Source organism: Capsicum annuum, chromosome 3, assembly GCF_002878395.1.
Source record: "Capsicum annuum cultivar UCD-10X-F1 chromosome 3, UCD10Xv1.1, whole genome shotgun sequence".
NCBI classification, from domain to species: domain Eukaryota; kingdom Viridiplantae; phylum Streptophyta; class Magnoliopsida; order Solanales; family Solanaceae; genus Capsicum; species Capsicum annuum.
The window spans coordinates 257386447-257401060 of NC_061113.1; the positions used below are offsets into that span (position 1 = coordinate 257386447).

Sequence of the window (14614 nt, forward strand, 5' to 3'; positions counted from 1 at the left end):
ATTACACTTTACATGCAAGATGGTCACCTCCAAATACAGGCAATTGATTCTTCTTTTCGAGTTCTCACATTCAAACATAGTTATTATGCTTTTCTATCAGGTGTTCTTAGAGCTCTTAAATTTTCATAGCCCAGCCAGTCGAGAGGCTGCTACCTTTTCATAGCCCCGCCATTTGAGAGGCTATTACCTTTCAAAGCCCCGCCAATCAAGAGACTTTTACATTTTTATAGCCCCGCCGGTCGAGAGGCTATTACCTTTCAAAGCCCCATCAATCAAGAGACTTTTACATTTTTATAACCCCGCCAGTCGAGAGGCTTTTACATTTTTATAGCCCCACCAATCGAGAGGCTATTACCTTTCAAAGCCCCACCAGTCGAGAGGCTTTTACATTTCCATAGTCCCGGCTTTCGAGAGGCTATTACCTTTCAAAGCCTCAATAGTCGAGAGGCTTTTACATTTCCATAGCCCTGTCAGTCGAGTGGTTGTTACCTTTTGAATCCCCACCAGTCGAGAGGTTTTTACATTATCATAGCCCCATCAGTCGAGTGGCTATCACCTTTCAACATCTCCGCCAGTCAAGAGGCTTTTTACATTCTCATAGCCCCGCCAGTCGAGAGGATATTACTTTTCAAATCGCTCCGCCAGTTGAGAGCTCTTTTATTTTCATAGCCCCGCCAGTTAAGAGACTATTACCTTCTAGTTTTTCCACCAATCGAGAGTCAATTAGCTCATCGGTTGATGACCTTAGTCTCCATAGACAATTGAGGACGACCATCACATAGTCTTCGTAGACAATTGGAGACCACAATCAACATCACTCTACATAGACAATTGGAGATGTCATCAAGTCTTCGTATACAATCGAAGACATCGTCAATCACATCAGTCTCTGTAGATAATTTGAGATGACAATCTACACCAGCCTCCATAGATAATTAGAAATATCATCAAGTCTTCGTAGACAATTGAAGACACCATCATCCAACATCAGTTTTCGTAGACAATCGAAGACGTAAATCAACATCCATCTCCATAGGTAATTGGAGGCACCATGCATCAAGTCTTTGTAGATAATTGAAGACATCATCATTCATCACAGTCTCCGTAAATAATTGTAGACGACAATCAACATCCATCTCCATAGACAATTGGAGACGTCATGCATCAAGTCTTCGTAGACAATCGAAGACATCATTATCACAGTCTCTGTAAATAATCGAAGACAACAATCAAAACCAGCCTCCATAGACAATTGGAGGTGTCATACATCAAGTCTTCGTATACAATCGAAGACATCATCATTCAACATCGGTCTTCATAGACAATTGGAGATGTCATGCATTAAGTCTTTGTAGATAATTGAAGACATCTTTCATCCATCAATATCAGTCTTCGCAGACAATCGAAGACACTTGTCATTCATCCTCAAGTCCCCATGGACAATCAGAGACATCATACATCTTTTCAACAAAAGGTACAATTCAGAACAACAACACTTTTTTTCAAATCCCATATATCAGACACTGGGGCAAATTTCGAGAACCATCTCAAAATTTCCCCATTTCCTTATTTTGAACTACATTGACCTGATTCTCATGATACTTAAGATATGTAGGAGGCTCTATGCAGAGTTTGGTCATCACAACCTCACAATTATTCTTTCTCCCCAGCAAGTACACAATCTTGCATCCCCAGAATCTCATAGCTCGATGCTGGGGCAATTTTGAAAAGAACATCGAAAATAGATGAACACTTCTGTTCCTAAATAGTCCATATTTTATTAATTACTTCACACGGTCTCTCACTCTTAATAGCATGGCAATTTTCCCAATATTTGAACTACACCCGACTTGATTCTTATGTAACTCGAGGTATATAGGCAATTCTAAATTAGAATTCGGTCGAATCCTCATTAAAAGATAATTTTTTATCGAGCAAAATTGGCTGCACGTCAATGTTTTCATTTGAAAACTTATACTGTCACACCCATTTTTTAACACCAAAAAGAAAGATTGATTTAAAGTTAGAAAGGGTTTTTATTTAAAGTGACAAAATGAAGATTTGTTCCGAAAAGGACTTTTTATATTCAAAACTCAGAGTCGCCACTTGGCATAATCTGGTGTGCCAAGTCACCTTTGGAAAATCCTTTTCAGAACTGTTTTAACTCTTTAAAACTGGTTTGCAAACAAAGATTCTGACTAAGGAATTCTATTGACCAAGGGGAAGGTGTTAGGCACCCCTCGATCCCGTGGTTCAACCACGGTCGCTTGGTGGAGCGGATCAGCTAATTTAATACTATGAGTGTACAAACCACATAAAACAAATAATAAACAAATCAAACAAAATGCATCCAAAAAAAAATATAAAGTGCAGTCCAATTATACAATCCAAAAATAGAAAAATGCGTAAAAATAAATCCTATTCTAAACTAATCCTAGACTAATGCTCTACCCGACGCCTCGGGCCTTCATCACGAACCTCCTCCTAGTACAAAATACTTTAGGGCATTTTTCGATGAATAAACACAAATATCTCGGGGCATTCCCCATCCAAATGATACTTTGATCCAAAAAAAACTATAAAAATAAGCCATTCAACACACATTTTTCAACATTCAACATTTGATGAGTTCTAAATTTGCCTACCCGACCCTACTATTTGCCTATCTATTTGATGTCCTAATCATGATACTACCGCATTCGAGAAGGTTAATAAACATTTCAAATCAACTCAATCGATGAAACAAAATTAATTCGAGTTCACTTAATCAAGATCAATCCCTCCTTAATTTATTATCGATTACACAATTACTCGATTCTCAATCATATAATTATTCACCTCAAATAATAAATCGATATCAACAAACACTTATGATGATTCAAACAGATCATTATCAAACAAAACAAGGCTTACACCCATCACCAATTTCACACATAAGGCATCAAACGATAAAGATTAATCAAGAACGAGATAAGAAATGGACCTCAATTTTATTCCGAACAATTAGCGATGGATTGGAGCACACGAATCAATGAACCTCGACCAAAATTTAACCTCGACGTCGAAACCCAATTCATAAATCTCGACTCCGAATTCTTTTTACCCAGACCCATTTTCTCTCTGTATTTTTATGTAGGTCGTGAGAAGAGGAGCTGGACGAACTGCCATGTGCTTGTTGGTTCACCAGCGATTCGAGCTGATTGGAGTGGTGTTTAACGTGATTTAACTGGCGTATTTTGCTGGTAGTGATGGATTTTTAGGGTTCCGTGAGGTTTTGGTCATCGAATTTCCTGCCAGTGGAGTTCTTTGATAACTATTATTGCATTGCCAGAGCTCCGACGAGCTTAACGGTGGTGACTAATTTCCCCTTTCTCTAATCTATTCTCTCTGTCACGTTCTTTTTGCCTCTCCTCTCTTTGTTGTCATCTTCTCCTTCTCTAATCTATTCTCTCTTTCGCGTCTCTACGTGTTAATGTCACTGGTGAGTGTTATCTGAGAGATCTGTGTATGCTTTATGTGTGAATATGGTGATGTGTGCTCTATATATGAATATGGTGATGAAAAGCCTATGTGTTGGTATATCTTGTGAAGGGGAATATTGATGATGATGATGAGGAATTGTTCCCTTTCTTTCTGTGTGTATTTTCTATGGTGGGAATATAATGATAATAATGATGTGGGTCCCCTCATGTGAATGTTGTCTTGTATATTAATGGAAATGGTGAGGTCCTTTGTTTGTCTTTTTTGTTAATTTGTTTACAAAGTGGAATAAAATATGAAGGGTAGGGTAGTGAGGTGGTATGGGGTAGTGATGTGTTGTGATGAAGTTTTAGGATAAGGAAATATTAGGGATTTATTAAAATTTTATTATTTTTGTATTTTTGTGGGGCATAATCACACGGGTGGGGTGTAAGGTACCGTGAGGTTAAAAAAATGGATGAATTAGGTTATCGGGAGGGACAAAATTACGTGTCTACATCATGCCTCTCTTTGCATGTAAATACAAAGTATTTTCATACAAAGAAGTAGACAATGAGACAGAATTTGACCCGACCATTATTCAAAGAAAGAAACAAAAGGAAGAAGGACAACCGAGTTGGAGAGTCGAGTGAGGTCCCGTCGAGGTTCCAGTCCGTGGCTCTATCACTACATCAAAAATGAAAATTATAAGTTAAAACTTAAAAGAAATTACAGAAATCCTATCTATGCAGTTTCTTTGACTCTTGACTTGCTATTTTATCATCCTGTTCTTCAGGCGGGCTCCTGACTTGCAATTTCTTCAATTTGTTGCTTGGTTTTCAATTTCTTCCTCATGTTGCTTGACTTTTCAGTTATTCACCCTGTTCTTCAGGCAGACTCTTAACTTACAATTTCATCACCCTATTCTTCAGGCAGGCTCCTGGCTTGCCGTTTCATCACCCCGTTCTTCAGGCGGGCTCCTGACTAGCTATTTCCATATGTTGTCTTTCAATTTCTTCACTTTGTTTCTTGACTTTCATTTTATTCACCACGTTCATCAGGAGGGCTCCTGAAATCACATCAAAACTAAAAAGAAAATTATCCCAAACAAAGATTATTATAAAGAGATTTCACTTGCCAGAAAAGTGAAGTTCCAAACACAAGAATTAAATTTTGCCCTAGTTTATCATCAAAGGACTTTTGTGAAAGTCGCATCATTATAGTTATCAAAGATAATGACTAGACTAAAAGGTACGCCTTATAGAAATCAAGGAGAATGACTCGACTAAAAGGCACGCTTTATAGGAATCAAGGGAGATGACTCGACTAAAGGGTACGTCTTATAGGAATCAAGGGGGATGACTCAAATAAAAGGCACGTCTTATAGGAATCAAGGGAGATGACTCGAATAAAGGGTACGTCTTATAGGAATCAAGGGGGATGACTCGACTAAAAGGTACTTCTTATAGGAATCAAGGGGAATGACTCGACTAAAAGGTACGTCTTATAGGAATCAAGGGGAATGACTCAATTAAAAGGTATGTCTTATAGGAATCAAGGGGGATGACTCGACTAAAAGGTACATTTTATAGGAATCAAGGGGAATGACTCGACTAAAAGGTACATCTTATAGGAATCAAGGGAGATGATTCGACTAAAAAGTACGTATTCGAGGGTTCAAGGGGAATGACTCAACTAAAAGGTACATCTTCTAAGGGTCGAGGGGAGATGACTCGACTAAAAGGTACGTCTTCTAGGGGTCAAGGGGAGATGACTCGACTAAAAGGTACATCTTATAGGAATCAAGGGGATGACTCGACTAAAAGGTACGTCTTATAGGGGTCAAGAGGAATGACTCGACTAAAAGGTACGTCTTCTAGGAATCAAGGGGGATGACTTGACTAAAAGGTACATCTTCTAGGAATCAAAGGGAATGACTCGACTAAAAGGTACGTCTTATAGGAATCAAATAAAATGACTCGACTAAAAGGTATGTCTTATAGGAATCAAGGATAATGACTCGACTAAAAGGTACGTCTTATAGGAATCAAGGGGGATGACTCGACTAAAAGGTACGTCTTCTAAGAGTCAAAGGAAATGACTGGACTAGAAGGTACGTCTTCTAGGAGTGAAGGTTCAATTTAAGAAGTGTATCACCCAGCAAATTAAAACTAAAATCCCTGGACAAGAAAGTGTGTTTCCGAGGGATATAAGATGATGAATTTTTACCATGATTTAATTATCAAACCTGTGCAGCAACATTGCTTCCTACATTTGTCAAAGCAAGAAATTAGGGGCCTTGATGTTTTGGCTTTGAAATCCTTGATTTGAAGGTGACATGTGTTCCTGTTTTATGCAAAGAAAAGTTGTGAGTTTAAAAACATGAAGGCAGGTTTGTGGCTTTGGCTTTCATGGCAAACGCTCTTGCCGTCATCACATTTAACCTTGCTTCCAACCATTACATATATCATTGATTTGATGCATCATTGACCCAAACTCAGATTATTAAGAGTGACTTTGAAACAAACGCAGTATCTTTGCTTTTCCATGCTCTTCAGATAAACCCTTTGAACTTTAGTATTTCCATGAGTGCCCAGACTTTTCTGTTGACAGAACTTTCTGTATGCCTTATTTCGGCTCACAATCATGTCTTTTGTATATGCTAGTTCTTTTGTCTTGCTTTGTGCAATTAAAGAAGCTGGTAGCCATTTTTGAAATCTTTTCTCACTTGTTTTGACATGGACTTGACTCAAAGACAAGAAACTAAAAAAAAGAATGACAATTTTTGTTTGGATAACTGACTCAATGACAATTTTTATTTGGATAACTGACTCAAGAAAGATAAAATAAAAATAAAAAGAAGAAAGAAAAGACAACGAATGTCCCCTTTTGAAATAAAGAAACAAAAAATTCATCTAAAAATGACAGTCAACACTAATGATTATGCCATGCATTTCGGATTAAGCAGCTTGATCTTTTCATCCAAACTTTCTACCCATTGTTGTTGAGCTAATGGCCTTGAAACTGAGTTTCTTCCTTAGGTAAATTGTATTTAAGACCCCATTCAGCTAGTGGCGCCTTGAAGGGTTTTTGCCAACAAGCTTCTCTCATTTTCTTTTCCTCAGTTCACCATTGCCTTATGGTGTCTGTAAGGGTTTTCCACTAATGAGACTCTCTTATCTTCATTTCCCTTAACTCACAGTTGTCTTACGGTGCCCGTGGGAGTTTTCACCGATAAAACTCTCTCATTTTTATCTCTCTCAACTTATCATTATCTTACGATACCCGTGAGAGTTTTTACCAATAAGACTCTCTCATTTTTATTTCTCTCCTGATTTCTTATGCTGAGGAAGACAAGTAGTTCCCAAATACATCACCATATCCCTTGCATGCTTAGCCTTAACATCTTCAAAGATTGATTTGAGGTCTTTCTTTGGTTGTAACTTGGCTTTTGGATAGGGTTAGAAAGAAAGGATGGCATGGGGCCCAAATAACACTTAAAGTAGGGTAGGACTTACAACTTTTGGAATCAACTCAAACAATGAGGATTAACTAATGCCCCAGTTTTTTTTTACTGCACAATTCTAAATTATTTATTTGGTTGGACCAAGCCCGGAGTAGGGCAGCCTATGTATCTCACCCCCGAAAGAGGAGAATCAGGTCACACGTAGTTTCGGTGGCTTGTTCTTTTGCTTGATTCTGATTTTTTTTCTTTTATTGCCTCTTTTATTGACTTTTTTTTTCTTTTTGGGACCTTCTAACTCTATTTTTTTATGGACGCTCTTTTCTTTTCCTTCTTTTGGACACATTTTTTCTCTCGTTTCTTTTTGAAACTTTCTGACTCTATTGTTTTGCTCGATAGTTTTTTTTTTTTTTGAGGTTTGTTGAATCTATCTTGATTCTAAAAGAGGGGCATGAAGGAAAATAGGACTAAATCTCAAATGGGGTAAACAAAGGATGACACAATGTTTGGATAGCAGAATGAAATGCCTTCGTCATATCAATCCTTGAAAATGCAAGTACATATTATGCAATATAAAAGTGAGAGATGAAGATCATTTGTGATATTTTTACAACACTAATTTTAACTGAGACTGTGCGTCGCTACTTGTTCTGCAAACTCCATCTTTGTTGTACATTTCTCATGCTTTCGTGGAGCTAATTTTTCTATTCCTTTTTATGTGGGATCACCATCCACTATTTGACCTAATTGAGACATGTCTTTCAATGCTGACCAAGTTATTCTCACGATTCTCAAAATAATTGCCTTAATTTTTAAAGAAGGCTTCAACTTGATCACCAAATGCCCCAACACTTATCTATTTTCTCAGACGCTTTCTTTTTCTAACTTTAACCCTCTGATTCAATGCTCATGCTTAAAGTGGATTTTAAGATCTGATAGAAAATTTCACTAGCATGTCATATCACTAGAGTCAACATAAAATGTACAATGTAAAGAAAACAAACAAACAACACATATTTAAAACACAAAGGAAAATAGGACACTTCATTTAGTTGAAACAAAAGATAGAAGAGTTTGAACATAAACGACAAAAGGACAAAATAAGATAGATCTCGAACTACAACCCTGAAATAATTCGGATAACAAAAAATAAAACAAAACAAACTATCAGACCTCTTCGTAGTAGGGAGAGGGATGACTTCTCAATTGCTTAACCTGACATCTTAGCCACTGGTTTGCATGTCAGCATGACTAGATTTTCCCTCACTATCAATGTTCTGCACCATTATTGATCCATCTTGAATCATATTTTCAATTTCTCTTTTCAAATCTCGACAATCTTCAATACTATGAGCCTGAGCATCAGAATAATACGCACATCGTACATTAGGATCAAAATTTCTGGAACGCCGATTAAGAGTACACCTAAGGAGAAGAGTGATCATATCCCATTGTACCAATCTCTGAAATAAACTGGCATACGACTCTCCAATTGGTGTGAAGCTATCTTTTGACTTTTTCCTTATTTCATCATTTGGATTGGATCAAAAATCAGGCTTAGAAGAGTTTTGGTATATTTGTGGAGTTAGAGGAAGACTCTGAGGAGTTGGTGTATTCCACTGTGGGTAACATGGGGGTTAAACATGTGGTTGTGCGTTATAAACTGGATACGGGGGTGGAGAAACAAAGTATAATAAATTTTGGGAGTGATTATGTGGAGCTTGGGCATGAACTTGGGTTTGAGCCTGAGAGTAATGACAACGGGGTCTTCTTGACCGTGCCCGCTGTCCAACTATAATAGAAGATGCATCTTCCTCATTCAGTGTCTCCCCAACACTTCCTGAACCCTTTTGAATTACTTGAGTTACCACTTTGAATGTTGCAAAACTCACAATGCAACCAGTCTTAATTCCCTCTTCTATCATCTCCCCCATTTTAAGGGCCTCAATAAATGACTTACCTAATGCAGGTAACAAGTGTTAATAATATGTTTCATCCTGTGCTTGAATAAACACCTCCACTATTTTTCTTTCTTTCATTGGTGGTTTTACTCTAGCAGTTTGTTCGCACCATCTGATTGCATACTCTCTGAAACTCTCAGTATTCTTCTTTTTTATAATAGTTAGGTATTTTTCGTCAGGGATCAACTCGACATTGTATTGAAATTGTTGCACAAATCCATTAGCTAGGCCATCCCAACTAATCCACTTGTCAATGTCTTGGTCAACAAACCATTCCAAAGCTAGGCCTGAAAGACTCTCCCCAAAATAAGCCATGAGTGGTTCTTCCTTTCCTCCAGCGCCCCTTAATTGGTTACAATAGCGCTTTAAATATGCCACTAGGTCTCCATGTCCATCGTATTTCTTAAACTTTGGTATTTTAAAGCCAGGAAGAAGGTTAACACCTGGAAACATGCATAAGTCCTTATATGAGATACTTTTGTAACCCCTAAGTCTTTGCAAGTTCTTCATAGTCAGTTCCAAACTTCTTAATTTTTTGGTCATTTCCTCTTGTTCTTCTGTCATAACAGGCTTCTCAGTGTTAGGAGGAAATTCAGGCAGGCGAGTATCACCGTAAAGACCAGTCAACTTGAATGTAGGCTCAGAAGTGTAACGCTGATCACCTGTAATATTTAATGCAGGCTCTCTTGTAGAGTAGTGAGCCACAACTTATGGAAGAACATCAAAAGTAGGAGCTTCAGGTGGAGGTTGCGCCGCAAAAATATGAACAACAGGTGGAGCCGAGCATATGGTAGTCTTGGATTGGGGAGTGAGGAAATGAACATTGGAAAAGGTTGGATATTATCGCCCCAGAGTCGATCCTGATGCATATTGTGGCATATCAACAAAAATGGGAAATTGTGCATATGACACGGGAGGAAAGCTAGAAAGATATTCCAAATTATCAGTGGGAACTGGAGGAGGTGACAACGTATTAGCCCAAGCTCGATGCATTTCTATCATTTGCTGCCTTAATTTCCAAATCTCTTCATTAGCTCCTAAATTCTCATTTCCCGAACTCCCTGTCTGATTAGTGACAACAAACTCGGTATCCTTGTTGGCCATAAATTTCTTTATGACTTGGTGCAATATGGAGGCCCATCCAAAATGCCATAAACCAACCACCTTAAACTAACTGGATAAGAGATAGTAAATGCGTTAGAGTTCAACATTTTTTCAAAACCTTTTTTTTTTCTTGATAAGATCACCGAACCCAAGAAGCACGCCTACGTATCTCGCCCCCAAAAGGGGAGAATCAAGTGTGCGTAGTTCGTGAAGTCTTGCCAAAATGGCCAATTAAAATCTTTTTCTTTTTCTTTTTTCTTGAAACTTTAAGAAGAAAAGAAAATAACAAATTATCAAAAGAATTGACGAAAATCATTTTTGCATTTTTCAGATTTAAATTTCCTATACAAAATGAAACCTATGACAACCAAAGAAAAATCATTTTTTGAATTTTCGATTCTAAATTTCATATGAAAATGAAACTTGAAACTATTAGAGGAAAATCTTTTTGTGGTTTTCTTTTCGAAGATGTATATGACACACCTACTCTAAATGAAGAGTGAAAAAAAAATCTTTTTAGGATTTTTTTTTCATATTCCTATACAAAATAAAACCTATGATTACCAAAGAAAATCTTTTTGAATTTTCAATTTCGAATTTCATATGAAAATGAAAATTGAAACTATTAAAGAAAAATCTTTTTGCAGTTTTCTTTTAAAGAAATATATGACACCTACTCTAATAAAGAGTGAAGAAAATCTTTTTTTTTTTTGAATTTTTCAAATAGGGTCCCCGAACCAACAATAGGCTGCCTACGTATCTCACTCCCGAGAGAGGAGAATCAGGGGTGCGTAGTTCGTCCAGATAGGACAATTAAGAATTAAATGACAGATTGACCCTAACTTAAGAGACACGACCAAAGACAGACAAATAAAATCTTTTTAGGGTTTTAATCAGACACTTCACATAAAACTTACATCAACAACTATGAAAGAATTTTTTTTTTTTGATATTTTCATTATATGAAATGTACAAAACTTCTACCATGTTTTTTTTTTTGAATTTTCCTTTTATAAAAAGCTCCTAAAAAATGATTTTTGGAATTTTTAAATTGTGACTGCATGCTAAAGGAGATAAAGGAAAAATCTTTTTGAGGTTTTGTTTTTCAGTAAATGCGTGAAAAAGTAAGAAAATCATTTTGAATTTTTGGATTGTGAAAAAATAAAAGCCATAAAGAACTCTAATAATTACGAAACTATTTTTTTTCACTCCTTTCTTTTTTTTTTCTATTTTTTTCAACATTTCTTGCCTACGCACTTTACTTCTAACACATGCTTTCCCCAAATCAGTCCATCAAATGACCACGTTACCCTCAAAGATACAACATTTAGCACGTAGAGATGCTTTAGAGATGAGTCTCCTACAAAAGGCCACGTTGGTTTCGCTAGGTCTCAATATGATGCAGATAAGCATGACCTAAAGGTTGACCTACGCTGGGGTCCACTAACAAGGCTGTTCGGGGGAGCGTATGGTTGATAGTGGATTGCTTTAGCTGTCCACCTACTCCATACAACCCAACGGATCCCCCTCCTTAAATAAAGGTGACTCAACTATAGGTCGTGTACACACGTGTACTACGGACTTGTTGCAGAAAAAAAAAGACTCGAGTTATGCATATGATGCCAGATATAAAGCGGGTAACACATAAAGTAAAAACTGTAAACAAAAAGTACGTAGGCACTCAACAATGATAAACAATAACACAAAACAACACAAACAAAATGTCTACACCTATATTACCAAACTAAGCCGATACAACTCCAAAATAAGCTCAAATTCTGAAAAATTCCCAGCAGAGTCGCCAGAGCTGTCACACCCACTTTTTAACACCAAAAAGAAAGATTGATTTAAAGTTTGAAAGGGTTTTTATTTAAAGTGACAAAATGAAGATTTGTTCCGAAAAGGACTTTTTATATTCAAATCTCAGAGTCGCCACTTGGCATAATCTAGTGTGTCAAGTCACCTTTGGAAAATTCTTTTCAAAACTATTTTGACTCTTTAAAACTGGTTTACGAACAGAGATTCCGGCTAAGGAATTCTATTGACCGAAGGGAAGGTGTTAGGCACCCCTCGATCCCGTGGTTCGACCACGGTCACTTGGTAGAGCGTATCGGTTAATTTAACACTATGAGTGTACAAACCACATAAAACAAACAATAAACAAATCAAACAAAATGCATCCAAAAAAAATAAATAAAGTCCAGTCCAATTATACAATCCAAAAATAGAAAAATGCGTAAAAATAAATCCTATTCTAAACTAATCCTAGACTAATGCTCTACCCGATGCCTCGGGCCTTCATCACGAATGTCCTCCGGATATAAAATACTTTGGGGCATTTCCCAGCGAATAAACATAAATATTTCGGGGCATTCCTCGGCCAAATGATACTTTGATATAAAAAAAACCATAAAAACAAGCCATTCAACACACATTTTTCAACATTCAACATTTGAAGAGTTCTAAATTTGCCTTACCGACCCTACTATTTACCTATCTATTTGACGTCCTAATCATGATACTACCACATTCAATAAGGTTAATAAACATTTCAAATCAACTCAATCAATGAAACAAAATTAATCCGAGTTCACTTGATCAAGATCAATCCCTCCCTAATTTATTATCGATTACGCAATTACTCGATTCTCAATCATACAATTATTCACCTCAAATAATCAATCGATATCAAAAAACACTTATGATGATTCAAATAGGTCATGGTCAAACAAAACAAGGCTCACACCTATCACCAATTTCAACACATAAGGTATCAAACGATAAAGATTAATCAAGAACGGGATAAGAAATGGACCTTAATTTTATTTCGAACAATTAGCGATGGATCAGAGCACATGAACCAACGAACCTTGACATCAAAACCCAATTAGAAAATCTCGACTCCAAATTCTATTTACCCAGACCCATTTTCTCTCTGTATTTTTATGTGGGTCATGAGAAGGGGAGCTGGACGAACTGCCATGCATTTGTTCGCCGGTGATTTGAGCTGACTGGAGTGGTGGTTAACGGGATTTTATCGGCGAATTTTGCCGATGGTGATGGAGTTTTGGGATTCCGTGAGGCTTTGGTCGCCGGACTTGCTACCAGTGGAGTTCTCCAGTGACTGTTGTTGCATCGCCGGAGCTTCGGCGAGCTTAACGGTGGTGACTAATATCCCCTTTCTCTAATCTATTCTCTTTCTCACATCCTCTTTGCCTCTCCTCTCTTTGTTGTCATCTTCTCCCTCTATAATCTATTCTTTCTTTCGCGTCTCTGCATATTAATGTCACTGGTGAGTGTTATCTGAGAGATCTGTGTGTGCTCTATATGTGAATATGGTGATGGAAAGCCTATGTGTTGGTATATCTTGTGAAGGGGAATATTGATGATGATGATGGAGAATTGTTCCCTTTCTTTCTGTATGTATTTTCTATGGTGAGAATATAATAATAATAATGATGTGGGTCCCCCCATGTGAATGTTGTCTTGTATATCAATGGAAATGGTGAGGTCCTCAACAAAGTGGAATAAAATACGAGGAGTATGGTAGTGAGGTGGTATGGGGTAGTGATGTGTTGTGATAAAATTTGTTAGGATAAGAAAATATTAGGAATTTATTAAAATTTTATTATTTTTGTGGGGCATAATCACACGGGTGGGGTGTAAGGTAACGTGAGGTTAAAAAAAATGGATGAATTGGGTTATCAGGAGGGACAAAATTACGTGTCTACATATACATCATCCTCAAACGAAAAGGGCAACTGTTGACACCCAATTTTTGCTCTCTATGCTTAAAATTAACGTCGGTTTTCTGATCGTTAAAGGGCACAAATTACAATTTTAACATTTTTTTTTATAATTTTTGATAAATTATTGATAATCATCCTGCACAAATTATAATTTTCACATTTTTTTTATAATTTTTGATAAATTGTTGATAATAATCCTTACTTTAGGATTGTTATCAATTTGTTGTCGTGCTTTCACAATCATCTGCACACGTGCACGATATGAAATCACATTTTTATAATATATATTTTTTTAATTAATTATATTTTTAATTTTCTTATATATTTTTTCATAATTACAATTTAATACCTGCATTTTATATATTTTTTACAGTCCGTAAATGCTAAGTCGAATAAATTATTTTTATACAGTCTAATAATTTGATGCCTTATCACATCCGACAATAACAGCTCAATGACAAGGACCAAAGAATGTGATGTTAATAAAAAGTAAGAACACCCCTTTATTTATTGGATAATAAGGGGTGTTAATTTTTAATATAAATAAATAGAGGGGGTAAATGTCCAATATACACACTAACACCATATATCAAATCTAGATTCTTTTTTCAAAATACACACACATGCATGCTTTTTCACTGCCATCACTGTCGAAGCTTCGGCAAACAGGCTCCGGCCAACACGGCTATTGCCGCCGTTCCACCACCTTTTCTTCCCCCTCTGTCAAGCCTCCTCCTCTCCCTCTAGTCTCTCTTTCGCGCCGCTGTTTGCCGGAGGCTGTGACCGGTGACAGCCTCTCTTCGTCCCTCCACAGCACCACCACCATACCTCACTTCTCTCTCTCAATCTCATGTGCCACCACCCCCTTCAACCATAAA

General features: G+C 37.0%; 1 long non-coding RNA gene across 2 annotated transcripts; it reads right to left on the reverse strand.

The window, feature by feature from the left end:
- Positions 1 to 2190: 2190 nt before the first annotated feature.
- LOC124897208 lies at positions 2191 to 13710 on the reverse strand. Of its 2 annotated transcripts, XR_007053896.1 has the most exons (3): positions 12803 to 13470; positions 2984 to 5805; positions 2191 to 2484 (listed from the first exon to the last, which is right to left on the reverse strand). It is a non-coding gene; the product is annotated as an uncharacterized LOC124897208 (long non-coding RNA). The 2 variants fall into 2 exon arrangements; XR_007053895.1 differs by lacking the exon at positions 2191 to 2484 and having other exon boundaries at positions 2808 to 5805; positions 12803 to 13710.
- Positions 13711 to 14614: the final 904 nt, after the last annotated feature.